This window comes from Megachile rotundata, chromosome 9, assembly GCF_050947335.1.
Source record: "Megachile rotundata isolate GNS110a chromosome 9, iyMegRotu1, whole genome shotgun sequence".
In the NCBI taxonomy this organism is placed as follows: Eukaryota; Metazoa; Arthropoda; class Insecta; order Hymenoptera; family Megachilidae; genus Megachile; species Megachile rotundata.
Window position 1 is genome coordinate 8,498,102 of NC_134991.1, and position 17,384 is coordinate 8,515,485.

The 17,384-nt window shown below is 37.8% G+C and overlaps 2 protein-coding genes across 2 annotated transcripts in view; one reads left to right on the plus strand and one right to left on the minus strand.

Annotated features, from left to right (window-relative positions):
* The window catches only part of KaiR1D (Kainate-type ionotropic glutamate receptor subunit 1D), a 349,648-nt gene extending 340,037 nt beyond the window's left edge, over positions 1-9,611 (minus strand). The window contains exon 1 of the mRNA XM_076535667.1: positions 9,321-9,611. The gene's annotated coding sequence lies outside the window, so the exon portion shown is untranslated. The remainder of the gene's footprint in view (positions 1-9,320) is intronic.
* Positions 1-17,384, plus strand: part of LOC100875126 (glutamate receptor ionotropic, kainate 2) — a 156,542-nt gene that overhangs the window by 26,298 nt on the left and 112,860 nt on the right. The window lies entirely within an intron of this gene.

A 17,384-nucleotide genomic window follows, 5' to 3' on the forward strand; every position in this document is an offset into this window, starting at 1 on the left:
TATAATTTCTAAACTGTTAAAGAATAGTCATGATACAGCCCCCAAATAGTTAAGTTACAGTTGAGGTAGAATTGAGATATAGTTTGTAAACTGTTTAAATATAGTCAGGACACATTCCCCAAATAGTTGAGCTACAGTTGAGACAAAGTTGAGATATAGTTTCCAAACAGTTGGGGTATAGTTATAATACAGTTTTAATACGAGGTGCGATCATTAAGTTCCGGGATTGTGTCTGCTGTGACCAAACGGATCACACGCTCGCAGGACATATGAATAACTATCCTCGAGACGTATGACACGAAGTTTGGAAGCGATATCTTCATTGAATCCTGTGTTATACAAGTTTATGGTAGCATACGCGCGCATTCCTTTGCGAAATCACGATGAACTCTAAATTTGAACAAATGGACATAAAAAAAAAAATGGAACATAATCGTCCTTTCTCACCCTCCGTATTCACCATATTTGGAACCCTGTGATTTCTTTTTGTTTCCCAAAGTCAAATTAAAGCTCAAGAGTCGTCGGTTTGACACGATGGACGAGATTCAACGCGAATCGCAGCAGGTGCTTGATACGCTTCGACAAAAAGACTTCTAGGAAGCTTTCCAAAAATGGCAGAAGCACTGGGGTCGGTGCATAGCTGCCCAAGGGGTGTATTTTGAAGGGGATAGTAGCCAAATTTGAAACAGGTGACTTTATCTTCATATACGGGACCAGTTCCGGAACTTAATGATCGCACCGCGTATAATTAACTGCAATTGAGTTAGAATTGAGAGATGGTTTCTAAACAATTCAGACATAGTAATAATACTGTCCGCAAATTATTGAGCTATAATTGAAACAGGGAACGGTTTACTTCAACTTGGTACATTCAATCGATAAAATATATCAATTTAAAAGAAACTACATAAATTATTTAAGAACCCCTATTACAAAAATAAGTACTTATACATGAGATTCCTGTAAACGCTTTAAACAGCCCATATTTCCTCATCCCATAAATTTCCATATTCTACAAAATCCTTGACCTTGAAATTGAAAAGCCTTAACGCACCCAAGGTTGCACCAAAAGCTTTGTCAGTAAGTTTCGTGAAAAATTTAATCAGCTTGGTCGTCTAGCGGCTAAGTCAGCGTACAACAGCAGGACTACATTAATTAGACCCACAATTACGGTAATGGGAGAGTTCGTGCGTTGCAATTATCGTAGCGCCGCGAAGGCAGTTAATTAAGAGAAATTCAATTAAGCTCTTTCAGCGGGTAGCACGGTCTACGAGCGTAAAGGACGTCCACAGTCGGATTGCACGCACAAGGCCGATTTTCCTAATCGAGGAAATTCACTTTCGCGACATTTTCCTTCTAACGTTCCTCCGAATAAGAAACGTCGGGACGTATAATCGTTATAAATCTCGGTGCACAATATCTACAAATGCACTCGGGTGCCTCGAAACACTTTCGAGCAGATCCGGGGATCCTCCAAAGCTTTACGTAATTGAAACTGTCTGCTCGCGGACCACGTAACAACGCGTCGTGAGATAATTTCCTGGGAACGAGAGAGGGGATCATGGATCGTTGGAACTCTGGACGAAAAATCAATATATTGCACCGAATTATGGGATCGGATGCCGGTTAAACTACTCTACGGAGCGGTTAATTATCGAGGGATTTGGCGCCGAGACGCTTGTTTCGCAGATCGATACAAATTTCGACGCGATTGCGGGAAGTCTGGTCTTGTATCTGCGTTGCTGAGGTTTTTTCTTCCAACCAATTTTCAATGATATTTCACATTATTGTGATACTTCAAGAATCGCTAAACAACTGTAACAGTTGTTCATATTGAATAGAAACTTTGCACCAGAAATTTGCAACAAAGTTTGCAAGCTTGTAGCTGAGGATACTGTAACAAGTTTCTGGTATCAACGTTGCTGAACTTTTTGGATGAAATTATAATACTGCAAGCATACTAATTATTCTCAACTATAATAGCACTATATTGTAATTCATATTGAAGAGATTTTGTAAGCGATATTTGAAACACGATTTGCGATACTCTGAAGAGGAGATTAACAAGTTTCTGGTGTTATTTCATAATTACACAACAATTTGTGAACAATTAATTGCTACACTTATTGGTCTTCACACAGTGAGTTTCTTTAAACTTATTTATACAAAAAAGAATTAAACTATTGTATTCTTAAATAACAGAATTAATTTTATTCGTGTACCATTCTTGACTAACTTTCCCTCTACAAAATATTAAATTATCAATTTTTTATTTGAGAGCAAATATTGACTTGCCTGTTAAAAAAGTGTAAAAATTTTATCTAAAAAGAGAAGTAAATATCTAACCCAATTTATTGATCACAATAAAAAAATGAAACATATTTGTATAAAAAGAATTTTTAATTTTAACTCTTTATCGAATATCACGAAAAAACCTTGAAACTAGAAAACTGTTGACGAATTCACTCTACGCTCTGCTTCCAATTATAAAAACGCAGAGGACATCGAAAACAAGAAGGAGTGATTGCAATCTATCGAAAAATATCCTCTCAAAGTCCCACGATCTCATAGAAGAAGAAAAAACAATATCCGTCCAGTATATCGATGGAACAACGGTAGAAACGTCAGGTCGAACCTGAAATTGCCGGTCAGAGGCGATGAAATCGAGGGGAGCCACAAATGGCTTGTTAATATCGCGGCTGACACCGAATAAATAGAACGCTCGGAGATGGGTGTCGGTTCTCTACAATCACTACGTTCGATGTGGGTGGCCTTGCCTATGGGGGACCACCGAATTAAACACCACAATAGAATACTAATTATGTTCACGTGTATAGTCAAGTGCAATGTTCCCTTACGAACTAGGAAGAATATATAGATCTATAGATTTGGGATTTTAGAAATTTGGAGACTTGGGAATTTGGGGAATTGGGGTGGCCTTGCCTATAGGGGACCACTGAATTAAACACCACAATAGAATACTAATTATGTTCGCGTGCACAGTCAAGTGCAATGTTCTTTTATGAACTTGGAAGAATCTATGGATCTATAGATTTGGGATTTTAGAAATTTGGAGACTTGGGAATTTGGGAATTTGAGGATTTGGACACTTGGGAATTTGGGGAATTGGGATGGCCTTGTCTATGGGGGATCACTGAATTAAACACCACAATAGAATAGTAATTATGTTCACGTGCACAGTCAAGTGCGATGTTCTCTCATGAACTTGGAAGAATCTATAGATCTTAGAAGAATTTGTATGTGAACTTGAAGATTTGTGGCGCCCAACTGTGTTAATTTGATGATTTTAGACAATTAAATATGTTGAATGGAGGATTTGAAATGATCATGCGTGTTAGTTTGGACATTTGAGATAACCAAGTGTGTTACTTCAAGATTTTTGAAGAATTAGTAACGAAACTTGAAGATTTTAAGAGGATAAGTGTGTGAATTTGATTTTGGGAAGGTAGGTATGTTAAGTTGATGATTTTGGACAATTAAATGTGTTGACTGGTGGATTTCAAATGATCAAATATATTAATTTAAAGATGTGAAGCGACTAAGTATGTTAATTTAAAGATTTTAAGTAATCAAGTATATTAACTTGAAAGTTTGAAGTAATTAAGTATGTTGACTTGTGGTGATCAAATAGAAGACTACTTGAAGACTTTCACACTTTTAAATTTACAAATTTTCAAATTCTTAAATCACGAAATCCTGAATTTTTAAATTCTACAAATACAAATTCTCAACTCTTCGAATCTTCAAATCTCCAAATTGTCAAACCCCTCAATTTTCAACTCCTCAAATTCTCAAGTCTCCAAATTCTCAAATTTCCAAATTTTCATATTCCTAAATTCCCAAGTCTCCAAATTCTCAAATTCCTAAATTCCCAAGTGTCCAAATTCTCAAATTCCCAAATTCCCAAGTCTCAAATTCTCACATTCCCAACTTTCCAGATTCCTGAATTCCAAAAATCCCTAAATCCCTACGTCCCGAAATCCATAAATTCCCAAGTCTCCAAATTCCCAAGTCTCCAAATTCCCAAAATCCCAATTCCCCAAATTCCTAAGTGTCCAAATCCACAAATTCCCAAATTCGCAAGTGTCCAAATCCTCAAATTCCCAAATTCCCAAATTCCCAAATTCCCAAATTCCCAAGTCTCCAAATTCCCAAATCCCCAAATCCCCAACTCTCCAAATTTCCCAAATCCCAAGTCCTCAAATTTTCCAAATCCCAAGTCCTCAAACCCCAAATCTCAAAATTCCGAAATTCTCAAGCCCCTAAATTCCCAAGTCTCCAATTCTCAAAATTTCAACTGCGCCAATTCTCAAATTCTTAAATCACCCATCTTCAATGTCTCAAATTTCTAAAATTCCAAACTCAAACCTGTATAAATCTCGAACCATACAAATCAGAAACCACTGGAGCGTACATTTTCTCCTGTAACAGTCTACTGTTATCTACTATTATACCTATAATTTCCGATATTTGATCTATACCTCTTCTCGCGCAATAATGGTCTCTTATTGTCTCCCCGCACGCTACTCGCGCCTGTAGCCATCGACACTTTTGCAATACGTACCAAACCCGGCAATTTCCAATTCGACTCGAAATTACTTCGGTCAGAACCGATAGCGGTCTGCTACCGAGGAAAACTATCGTCGGCACAATACCGCGCGAAATTCATTAAAGGGACAGCGCGAATCACGTTTGATTCGCGTGTTTCTGTGTTCTCGAATCGGCTGCGGTTCTATTCGAGGCTGGTCAGCGAGATTGAAAGTTTAACGCCGTTTAATTCGATATATGGCAGGTTTCTATTCAATTTCCATTCAATGGAATTTGACTCTTTCGGGTTTGTAACATTGAATCCGTTGTATGTGGAACATATGTGGTACATCGATGATGCTCGTTCAATAAACGTGTCAATCTCTTCAGATTCCATTCTGTTCGGTAATTAACGGAAGATGTTAAACTAATCGTGTGACTAATTGTGTGCTAATAATAACACTGAATTTTAGAGCGAGATTATTGTAGCATATCAGTGTCATTTTTTAAATAAATTAACCTTGAAATATATTAAATCGAGTTTCAAAATGTAATGGCAAGGCAAACAGGATTTGATGATATGCAGAAAGTACTGATATATCAATTTAAAGCTGGAAGCTCGAATTTAAGGTACAGAGCTTGAAAAATGCTAACATAAACCTTTTATTGATATTCTTAATATGAAATGGCTGGTAGCCAGTTGCAGTAAATATCGACGAATTCCAAAACCTACAAAGTACGAGAGAAATTTATGACATGAAAGAATTATCAAAAAGCTGTTATACCAATTGAAATCTTAAAAGTCGAAAGTGACTGAATTATCATTTCATTACTGTTCTTGGCAAAACATGACTTACAGCAAATAATGACAGATTTTGAAACATCAAGTCTAATAACATTTGGACATTGCAGTACTATAAATAGTACTTATATCAATTTAAAGCTTGAAGTTTATATCTTTACGTATTTTCGCATGTATATTTTTACATAAACATTTCATTACTTTTCAGTTTATTTTATTATTTTCAACGATTATAATTTTATACACAAGTTATTACTAATTTTTGATTTTTGAGTTACTATTACTAATTAATAAGTATACCGAGTAAAGGGTTGTATTAACCTTTTTGAATTCACGAGCAAGATATCTCGCAATTTTTACCTATCTGATTCTTTAAACAAGATATCCCACGGTTCTGTGTCTTTGAAATGAAAAAACACGCAAGATATCTGATCCAAAGAGTAAAATAAACGACCAGGAGGTAGGTATCTCGTGAAAAGAATCGGATGGGTGAAAATCAGTTGGCAAGTTATCTTGTTCTCCAGTGCAAAGGGTTAATTGAATCTTTGGATCAAGTCCTATAATATTTGCACCTTTTTCAAACTGTATTTTACATTTTAAGCACTATTTAATCTTTATCCAGTTAAACACTTTTAAATATACTACTAACATTTCATCGGTTAAAATAACCTTATACAATAAAATAATCTACATTCGTTAAGAATTCGATTTTAATCTACGAGTTGGTGAAGAGGCTGACATGTTTAGAAGAGCTATAGCTGCAATTGGTCAGAGTGGAAAAATGGACGCTAGTCACGTATTTTTGGCGGGAACGATTGTTGAGCAGTCACGCACGCCAATTAGAGAAAAAATAATAACAGTCTCGAAATAGTGTGAATTGCGTTCAGCAGTTGTTATTGTCACTATTATTCTCATTTACCTAAATGTAACGAAAGTGTTCACAGTGAAGCTTCTTTTACTTCGAGTGATCACGCGCCAACTCATGGGTTGCCATCGGTACGGTTGTACCTAACCATCCTTATAATTAACGATCGTTTCAACTGAATTCATTCACACTCGCACGAAATTTATACAGTGTTAATATCCCGGTACTTATTTTAGTTATTCGATTACTTTAAGCTCGAACTGGTCACTGGCCCCCCGTCGTTCAACGTGTTAATAACGAACGGAATATTAATTAAGAGTAAGTCTACTTAAGTAAGAGTATTATACTATCAGGTAATGGAAAGCGGGGTATTATGAAATTTCAAAACTTTGCCGGATTAGTTGGTCGTAATTACTTACTTCAATGCACCTGTCGATAATACTGGGTACGGCTAAAGGAAATTACTTAAAAGTATCAAGGTTTATTTTCAATTTATTGAACATCAGTTTCCACTCTGGACTTAATACTTTGAAAATACCGCTCGATTCTTCGCACCTGTTTATTTCTACCGCAGCCGCACTCGAAAGTCAATGGCTAATAATTTCCATATTTCAATAGCTTATCCGGCCAATCGATATCGATATTGGTAATAAAAATATTCTGAACAATGTCGGTAATTTTAAGTGTCTTATACGTGGTGATGTGTATTATTCACATATTTTATATACGTACTTACACGTACATTCTTTGTACATATATTACATATGATATACGTACATATGTACATACATATGATATACACATATGCTTATATTATATTTTCATTAAATGTCTTATACGTGGTGATGTGTATATTTACATATTTTATATACGTACTTACACGTACATTCTTTGTACATATATTACATATGATATACGTACATATGTACATACATATGATATACGCATATGCTTATATTATATTTTCAAACGAGCCATTTATAATAAAAGTGCGCTAACTATATTTTCAACAAAAAAAAATACACGAAATGGATAAATTCACTGTCGTGTTAAATATCTTAAAGTTCTTAAAGAATATTCAAAATGTATACGTATTTTATTAGATAATGATTTACTAATAAATTTTCCGTATTTTGTATACTTTATCTCCAACGCAGGGTTAAAATAACCACGTACACGAGCGAGGGTTAATAAGCACTTTCATTTTGAACTGAAATGCATTAAAACGAAAGTCACGAATTATCGATCGACACTTGTTGATGAGAAAACAGACTGCCAACCAAAATATTTCAACTCACGCATTTTGAATATTATATATTAATCTCTCATAAATGAAGTGGATAAGCAGTGCTTAACAACTTAATGATAAGTAAAGATTAAAACAATTATTTTTAATTTTTGTTGAGCTATGGTTCTACTGTTTTAAATGATTTATAGATTTAGTGATAATCAAAGGTTAATCAGTAACTTTTTAAATATAGTCTCAATATTTTTGTTTGATATATTTGAGTTACTATATAGTAATTAAAAAATATGATTAACACATTGAATACCGTGTAAATAAACCAACTTTTAAATTAAACCTTATTCATCAAAAACAGTAAAGTAAATAACGAACAAAGTGTAAACTTCAACGTACAATATAAAAATGTAAGTTCAAACTTCAATCTCAAACATAAAAGGTAAATTTAAGCTTCAATCTAAAATATAAAAAGTGAGTTTAAACGGTGTTTAATTAAAAAATCGGTCGTACGTTTCTACATGAAGTCAAACGCGGTAACAGTACAGTGATGTGTTTTTATTACTACCATGCTTCAAAGGGTTGCAAACAATCAAGAGAATCAAAGAGAATTTGAAATCTCCATTTTGACATTCGAGAGACAGATAAAACTGAGGTGTGAAGAATAGCATAAAGGTGTTTTCATAGGCGGTATCTCGGTATTCGATCTAGAAGACGATGGTGCTCGCGGAGCGTTCAGTGAAGCGTGCTAGCGGATTTCCAAAGCGATTTTGCGCCCGGAAATGAAGGTATACGAATGAGCAGACAGAGGCTCGACGAGGCAATTCCGTGAAAGCTACGAGCAGAGAAACGATGGGACGCTGAAACGGCAGTTGTTTGAGTTCCAATTTGCGTTTAATAATTGCATTCGATTAATATTCATTGGAATGCAAAACGCCGCTGTAAAACGGTAAATCCAACATCACCGCGGTGGTCCACGCGTACGTGTATGCTTCCGCATCCACTTCGAGGAAGAAAATGGAGATTTTTTTGTCGATTCCGTACCAACCGAAACGCAGTTTTTTATCGTCGGTAGAGGAATCTCTGCCCCAGAATGGATAATATATCCTGATTCTTCCCGTTTCCGCTTACTTTTTACGCGAAGACTAATGGGTTTCGAGCATCGGGATACTCCACGTGATTTATTCATACGGGCGAATCGTGAAACCAACAGGAAGACGTCGATTCCCGGCCACCGTTTCTTTCATTCTCAATCGACGATTAACGAAACTTTATCCTTCCATCAATTCGTCCCTTCAACAATGTCAACTTCCTTCATAAACGTTCGATTAATAAAACTCTACCATTTATCATCCCACGTTCGCCGCTGCCTTTTGTCCGTGGTATAAATGTTTGTCCTTGACAGCTTTCATCGACGAACGGTAATAAAGGCCAGTTGCCGATCGAATACGTAAGAAGTTTGCAAAAGAATACAAAAGCGGCGACAAAAAGTTTGACATTTACCTCGACCGCGGTTTAATACCGCGGCTTTCTGTCGCGGACCCTGACGTTTCATCGGAACAGTCGAACCCGGCGCATAAATACGCTGCGACAGAATACGATGACAACGCGGAAACTTCGAACGTTCCATGCAAGCACACTTCCGGGAGTTTCGGAAAAATCACGGGAAATGCAACGCGAGCTACCGTGAAACAAAACAGAACTCCGCGAATTCATATCCACACAGAAACATCGTCAATACGTTTGCACGACTGCTCTTGAAACCTCGCGTGGTGTTTCCAATCGACGACGCGCAAACAATACGTGAGAGAAACAGAGAAAAAAGAACCACGTTTGCATATCTATGAAGCGATTAAATCCTGTACCTTTTTGGATCGCGAAGATCGCGATACTCCGCGGTGTTCCTCAAGGATTATTCCTGTTGTTGGGAATTTCTTCGAGAACAGTTCAACAACAATCACCCAGACTTTTTTCACACGAATTAATCACCAACGCGAGATCGCGTTCGAACCGTACGCGGATTATCCATTTGACAGTGCGCGGATAGCGAGGGAACGGTACACGCGTGACGGTGCTCGGCGTCGAGAGGAGCGCGATGACGCCTGGTCGCCGCGACACTATGCCAAACGGGAGCGGAAGGCAAACTGGACCGAGCGGCGGAGTCTGGCTTTGGCAGCTGCGTGTTCGCTTTAGTGCCGTTTTCGCCGGCAACGAGGACGTCCACGACGCCGACGCCGACGCCAACGCCGACGCCGTTGGTAGCAACGATGGCGCGACGTAGGAACCGTCGGTTGAAGCGCCCTCATCTAGCCCGATTCTGCAACCCGCTCCGGATTCCCTCCCGACCGGGTTTCCTCTCTTCCTCTCGGTTTATCCAGCTGTTTCTCCCTGTCTCTCTTGATCGTTCTTTCCCTCTTTCAGCCCTCTTCCAGTAATCGCTCTCGCTCCCCTGTATCGTCCTCTTTCTCCCACCTTCGCTGCTCCCCACTACCATATCGATCCTACGGGAAAGCCTCTGTACGCCGCGTTCCATTTGCCTCGACCGAGCGCAGGCTACGAATCGCTCTCTCGTATCGCTCTACTGTCTATCGGTGAAAAGAGTCGACCTGTCGGCATCCAACGGGTTTCTTTCTATTTCAATGGCTACCGCACTCGTTCCCCAGTGACCCACCACCCATTTCCCGTGTTTCGGACACGGAATTTTCATTATTCAAGGGATATCCGGAGGAGCACGATGTCCTCGTGACGGATTATTCTGCGTTAAATCTATCTATTGGGCCGGCGAGATTCGTAGTTGTGATGACACATGTTCCGAGTGTTGAAATTGTTATACTGTTCTGTTTACCCAAGTTCGAGGTCTTCATGATAAAAACTATTTTGCAGTAAATATTGAGACAACTAAATTATTTAACTTCTGATGACACATGTTTCGAGTGTTCAAATTGTTACACTGTTCTGTTTACCCAAGTTCGAGATCTTCATGATAAAAACTATTTTGCAGTAAATATTAAGTTATTCAACTTCTGATGACACATGTTGAAGTGTTCCAATCATATGTAGCTGCTTAGTATAATTTCTTTGAGGGTGATAATTGGGATTATTTTGCGTTAACCTATGACAGTTTCGTAGTTGTGATGATGCATGTTTCAAGTGTCGTTATTGCTACCATGCTGTTTTGCTGTAGCTAAGTTCGAGGTCTTGATGATGGACATTATTTTGCATCAAAGGCAGTTTCTCAACTTCTGACACATGTTTGAAGTGTTTCAAAATGATTAATCAGATATAATTATATCTTCTTATGTCCTTCTACTCCTTTCTATACATTTTATCTTACAAATATGATCCTCGTATTGAAAAATAAGTACTAATAATCTTCGAATAAAGAAAATACAAATTTGACAATGGATACAAAATACCTAAAAAATAATACCTTAATCATCTAATTTGCATCTAAAATATCATCTAAATGATACATTCTAAGAGAAGTGGTTAATAGGTGGAAGATCAAAGGGTTACCGGCACGGATCAATGAGTCTGCGGGAAAAAAAGAAATTGAGACCGCGTGGGAGCAAAAGTGGAAGTATCTCAGGGAGAATTGGTGCCGGGAGAGGGAGGATTGCAGGATAGGATGACATTAATTCCGAGTACGATCTAGTTTCAGTAGTTCTCAGCTCCCGGTTGGCCACGAAACTACTCCGTCGAATCGACATCTGAATCTTAATCGAAGTTCGCTTCGAGACGTGTCCTCGTGACAACCGGTGGACTCGTTTTCTCGCGATCGTTCGCCGGCTGGAAATACTGTCTCCCGACGAGACTCTGGCACGAAACTTCCCCGAAGAAAACGATGTAAACGAGTACCGGAAGTGAAGTCCAAACGTACTCGGTACACGTATTTGCTTTCACGCGGCGTACGAACGCGAATGGTACGCGCTTTTCGTTTTATCTCTTTCGTGGCCGAATTCAGCTATTTTTCTCTTTTTTTTTTAGCAATTTGTAGTTGACCCGTTTGTTGTCACGTCTTTAGTGAATGCTATATACGGGACAACTTTTTGTTTATACGGTTCCCGTATCTGTTACCTTTATCAAAAAGGTAACGTTAAGTGGGCCACGTGTGTACCGTGTGACTTTGTGTACCGTAAATGCACGAACATTTTGGCGTAGACACAATTTCAGATTCTCTGCGGGAAATATTTTTTTACGGCTCTTAAATTATTCTCTCCCTTTCGGGTATACTTTGTGCTTAGTTACATGAAGATTGAAATAATTTGTTTCTCGTTTCTGATTAGAGAACGCTGATTGTTTATTTTGATGTAGGGATTTTAATAAAATGCAGATTATTTGGAAATTGAGTTGGAAGTACAAGTTTAGGAATTGGTAATTTGAGAACTTTGAGCAAAGATCAATATTAGGTATTTCGCCTCTCCAGTATCTATTTCTATCAACGTTTTGCAAATATTCTAGTGTTGCGCTCAATATTGACACAAACGTTCAAATATCTACACTACGTCACATGCGAAACTTCCAAAACTCTCTGTCATTATAGATTATTTATCATATGTCTTTATCGCAACTCTTATCTTCATCAGGCATGAGATTAAACCAAACACAAACAGAAGAATTATATATTTTGACCCGGACTCGTGTTAGAAAGTTGCAAATGCTATTAGAAAAAATGGTGCAAATTACCGTGATAAAAAAGGATCAGTAGGTCGTAAGTTGATCAGAGAATAATATCTTTTGAGGAGAGGCAAAGTGCGCGCGCTCGGGATGGCTCTTGGTCCGGATGAAAGGGTTTCGAGCAGAAATTTGAGTGCAGCGAATGAATCTGTTCTGTGTGGAGTGGCGGCGTGCGCTTGGAAATGGACGAAGGATTCGCAGCATTCCGGTTGCCGCGTGGAAATGAGAAAAATAATCTGGCCGGATGAACGCAGACTACGAATCGGTCTGGCGCCGTTGCACAAAACCGAAGCGAGCGAGTAGTCGAGGCCGAAACTCGATGCAGTTTGTGCACGCCTCTATCCTCTCGAGTGCAACGCATCATCGCTCGCACAGTAAAAAGAGGAAAAGTTATTTCCGAGGGAAAGTTAAGTCTACCCTCTTGTATCAGCCGCGATGCACTCGACGAGTTACTCCTTTCGGGCTATTCGAAATTAATAGCTGTCGCATTTATCATCGTTCTGAACACTTCTCGAGAGAATTTTGTTCGACTCTTGTACACCCGCCTCCAATGTACACTTTTCTATCGTTTCAGTATAAATCCTCAAATTTTTCAATTTCTGATACTTCGCTAATTCTTGATTCTCAAGGGGCAGAAATCTTCAAATTCTTAAAAGGTATGGAGATGTGGGGATATTGAGAATATAGGGATGTATTGGGGATATAGGGATATTGGCTATATAGAGATATTTGGGATATAGGGATATTGGGTATATAGAGATATTTGGGATCTAGAGATTTTGAGGATCGAGGGATATCAGGTGTCTAAGGGTATTTGAGATCTATGGACATTAAATCCGAAAAATACAAGAAGAGATATTTTAACTGAAGATACAAATGAGCTAGAAATAATGATTTGAGAATATGTATAGGTTTCCGACATTCAAATTTTCAAGTACGAGTACAAATTTACATATTATTGCCTTCATAAAATTTTTCAAAAATTATTACCCCAAATACTTAAAAACGTGAATGAATATTTTGGAAGTAAAATAGCAGTGGATCATCTTAGTTGATGAATTTGAATCATGAAATATATTTATCGGATGCGAGAACGGCAGTAGTAATCCGAGTAAAAAAATCCTGCGAAAGTGATCATAGAGGACGTGCGAAGTTATCCTCTCAGAGCATAAGCCAACTTCCGAGTAAATTCAGAAAGTTACTAGGACAGATTCATTAATTCCCAGAGTGGCACTCGAACAAACGGTAGAATTCTCGCGGAACTGCAACAAAATCTACGCGTCCGTGTAAAAACGACGAGGACCTATTTCAATTCTAATTAAAATCGAGCGATCGTGAAGGATACTCGTGGAGAATACGACTCGTTAGAGTTTCAACGATTCCTCGAATTAAAGCCACGCGATAGGAATCGCGTGGTTCGAATCGATCTAAATTTTTTATACGATCAGCCGATAAAAATTCGAACATTACCGTAAGAGGTGGAGAAGTTCTCGCGGAGCTGTTCGCATATCCGATCAATTTTCGACGTTAAATAGTCGCCAGGCATCGACGTCAGATTCCCAGGGCGTCGCGGTGCAATCACCCCGACACCAGAGTACTCCACCTAGAAGTGTCTCTTCCGGAATCAAATTGTCGAGAATAGGCCGAAGCTCTTGACGATCTTACGGTAGTTCTCGAGCCACGATCATCGAACTTTCCACTCTCGCGAAACTTCCACCCTTCTCCAACCCCCATCAAGTCCTCCTTTCGTTAACCCTCTTCTCCGTCCCCTCTCGTACTCTCTCTCTTCCGTACACATCGCCCTATCTACGATCGTTCTACCAACGGTGCGTCGTACATTTCGAACTTTCTTTTGGGAAAATTGAATCGCCACCAAATCGGTTTCTCCTCGAAAGTATCAGAAATTTTCGGATTCTTTCGGCGAACTTCCGTTGTCGCGACGGAATCGAATTTCTAAGAAAAACGCGCGGTTTTTGAACGTAGGATGGGCTGTTGAAGTTCTTGGAGCCAGTTGAAAGACGGTGCGATAGTGAGGACCTGTGATACGGTTTTGATATAGATTTAAAAGATTTGATGTTGATTAAAGTGATTTAGAAATTGAAAACTATGTAAGTTTTTAATTATACACCTTTACAAATCTGTATACTTATAAATTTGACAATTTCTGAAACTGGAAGCTAATAATAAATATAAAAATTTAGAGATCTGATAATTCAAAAATTTCACTTAATATTTTAGAAATTTAGTAATATTGAAATATAGAAACTTCGAAACTTGCTAATTAAGAATTTAGTAGTTTACAAATTTACTAACTGCGAAAATTTACAAACTTATTATCATAGAAATTCAAAAACTTTGAATCGTGTTAAAAATTCTAAAAATGTATTATATTCGAATAATTTCAAACTTATAACGCCTTTATAACGTGATTTTTACTTGTTTTAAAAATGAGAGCCCTTGACTCCATATCCCTTTTCCCTTTCAAGGATTATTCGCCTCTTTCCAGTTCTTTTTCCCGCGCGTCACCGAGCTTCAAAAAAACCGATTGATAGCAGGGGTCAGTTAATATAAGGGTAATAATTAGAGCGTGCATCCAGTTTGATTAATGATCGAACGATATAAGTAATTCAAGACGTTTTGCGCATGCAGAAGCAAACGATTCATCAAAAGTACTTTTTATCATCGTTTCGTGTGCAGACCATTAAACATACAAATATTTTTTGCTTTCACTGTTATACATTTTACTTTTATTCTTTACTTTTACATGAAATCATTTCAATGGAAAAATAAGAACATTCTTGAAGTTGCTTTCTTTGGATTTAACCTTCTCCTGAAATTTTACGAAATAGTCGAATTTCGTTGATCGTTGTTTACCGAAAAATCCGATTCCACTTTTAGGAGAAACAGATCCTCTTTACGTGGATCCTTTTCCTCCAATGAGTCCCTTTCTACCATCTCCACTTTACGATGTGCGATCAACCGGAAGCTTCAAATAATTCTGTTGCAATTTCCACCATTTTTTCCGCGATCTTTTTATGGAAATTCGTTATCCACGTAATGATTTCTCTTCCCTTGAAAAATTTGACAGCCATTCAATCTTGTCCTCTTTCTTCTTACTTTTCACTTATGGATTATATCTCAAATGTATTCCGTGGAAAAATTCTGTAATTTGTCAAATTTAACAAAACATGTGTTATTTTATACATACGTTGATCGTATCAGTCATACGATGCTACAAATTCAGTTAAATTCATTATTTAAGAAAAATAAAACTTTTCAGAGCGTAATATTGAGACTTTGATACATTAAGAGATTAAAAAATGAAATTAAAAGAACGCTCTCGTAATTTATATTACATCTTGTACTTTACAGTCTATCTGAACATCAGTCTTCACTGTGACAGTCAATTGTTCGTAGACCTTGAAGTGCCACTAAAAACTTGATAGTCGAAAATGTATCGAGCAGTATTTCCATTAAAAAAAAAATCGGTTATTGTCATTTTTATTGAAAAATATGCAAATCTTTTAAATTTCCAACTCTTATCTTGAATCAAAAGACAGCTGTCTTGCAGCGGACACACACGGATGGAAGCATGTCCGAGAAGATCAAGATCTTGTTATTTAACGGAGAATCGAAAGGACGTTGGCTCTTTCCGAAGCCACGATAAACACCGATGTTATCGTACGCGGGCGAAGATTCCCGAGGAAAATTGTGTTGCGACAAAGTCCACGAGCTGGTAACAGGCTGACCCTAAGGACACTCGTCTACCAACTCCTGCGGAGTTTCGTTCAGATCGAAGAACTTCGGTGGTCCTTTAGAAGTTGCCCTAGCCCTGAGAATACGACCACTTGCTGCTCCACTGTGGCTTCCCTGCCCGAGAACTTTTGCTTTTCTGCCAGCGGTGTCGTCTTATCTTCCGTTCACTGTCCTTCATTTATCTCTACTTTTCTCACCGTGCTAACTCCCTCGAACCTAATCTTAATTACGCGGCTAACGGGGATACAAAGTTACTCTCGGGTTTCGAGTAACTTTAATATACAGACTGCTAATACACTTAACATCTAGATTATACACAACCATATGTACTACCTTTTCGAAATAAATGACTTAAATTATTTTTCTGTATACTACATTTAACATCTAGATTATACACAACCATATGTACTACCTTTTCAAAATAAATGACTTAAATTATTCTTCTGTATAATACACTTAACATCCCGATTATACATAACCATATGTCCTACCTCGCTTTTCAAAATAAATGACATAATTTATTTTTCTGTATAGTACACTTAACATCTAGATTATATACAACCATATGTCCTACCTCGCTTTTCAAAATAAATGATATAATTTATTTTTCTGTATACCTTCGATAAATCCTTGCAATATTACAAGACCTTTGTCGATACATGTGCACCTCTAGCGCGACGTGACACGATTTTTCACGACTTTTCACTTGCATCTGACAAAAACAAGTCTGTGATGAAAGTTCGGTGTACAATAAATATATATCGCTAAACGGAGTTTCAAACACAATTAGTTTTCATGGCGATAGATCTTGCGTTTTACAAATGGGTACATATTTTCTTTTATTATTGGAGATGTAATATACATAATATTTTAGTGTATATTTGATAGTTATATGATAGTATATAATAGTTACACAATAGTTCTTGCTAACATGCTCGATTTAAGGTAGTGCGATATACTTACATTACCACTTGCAACATTCTCTCCAACGGCAATATAACGGGAATCTGCTGTAGCTTGCTAGAGAGACGTTTAGAGTCTAATTACGTGAGGAGCATTCTTCACCGGTTGAGAAGAGGAAGAAGCAGAGAAATAGAGGTGTTACATTACGTTAATGAGCAATTTCCTCCGGCTATTTCACGGTGTTGTGTTTGATTAGAAAATTCCTGCAGTCGATTAACTAGCTCGTCTGTTGCAGCCTCATTAATAGTTAAAGCGAGGCGATTGGACCTGAGGCGCAGACATCAAACGTAGTTTGAATTCTACCCCCTTGTAACGGATTCGTTGAACAGTTAACGTATTTGTTGATGAACTTCGCCGGAAATCCTTGATTTCGTGGTACGTACGTACATATAGCATCTATATGCATATGTATATATTAGAGTAACCACTCGAGCTGTCGGCTGCAGACGGTATCTTTGATGTCGAAAAGGTAAATGCAAGATTTAGTGAATGTACTTGCATCGTTAAAAGCGTAGATGATGCAGAACTATTTC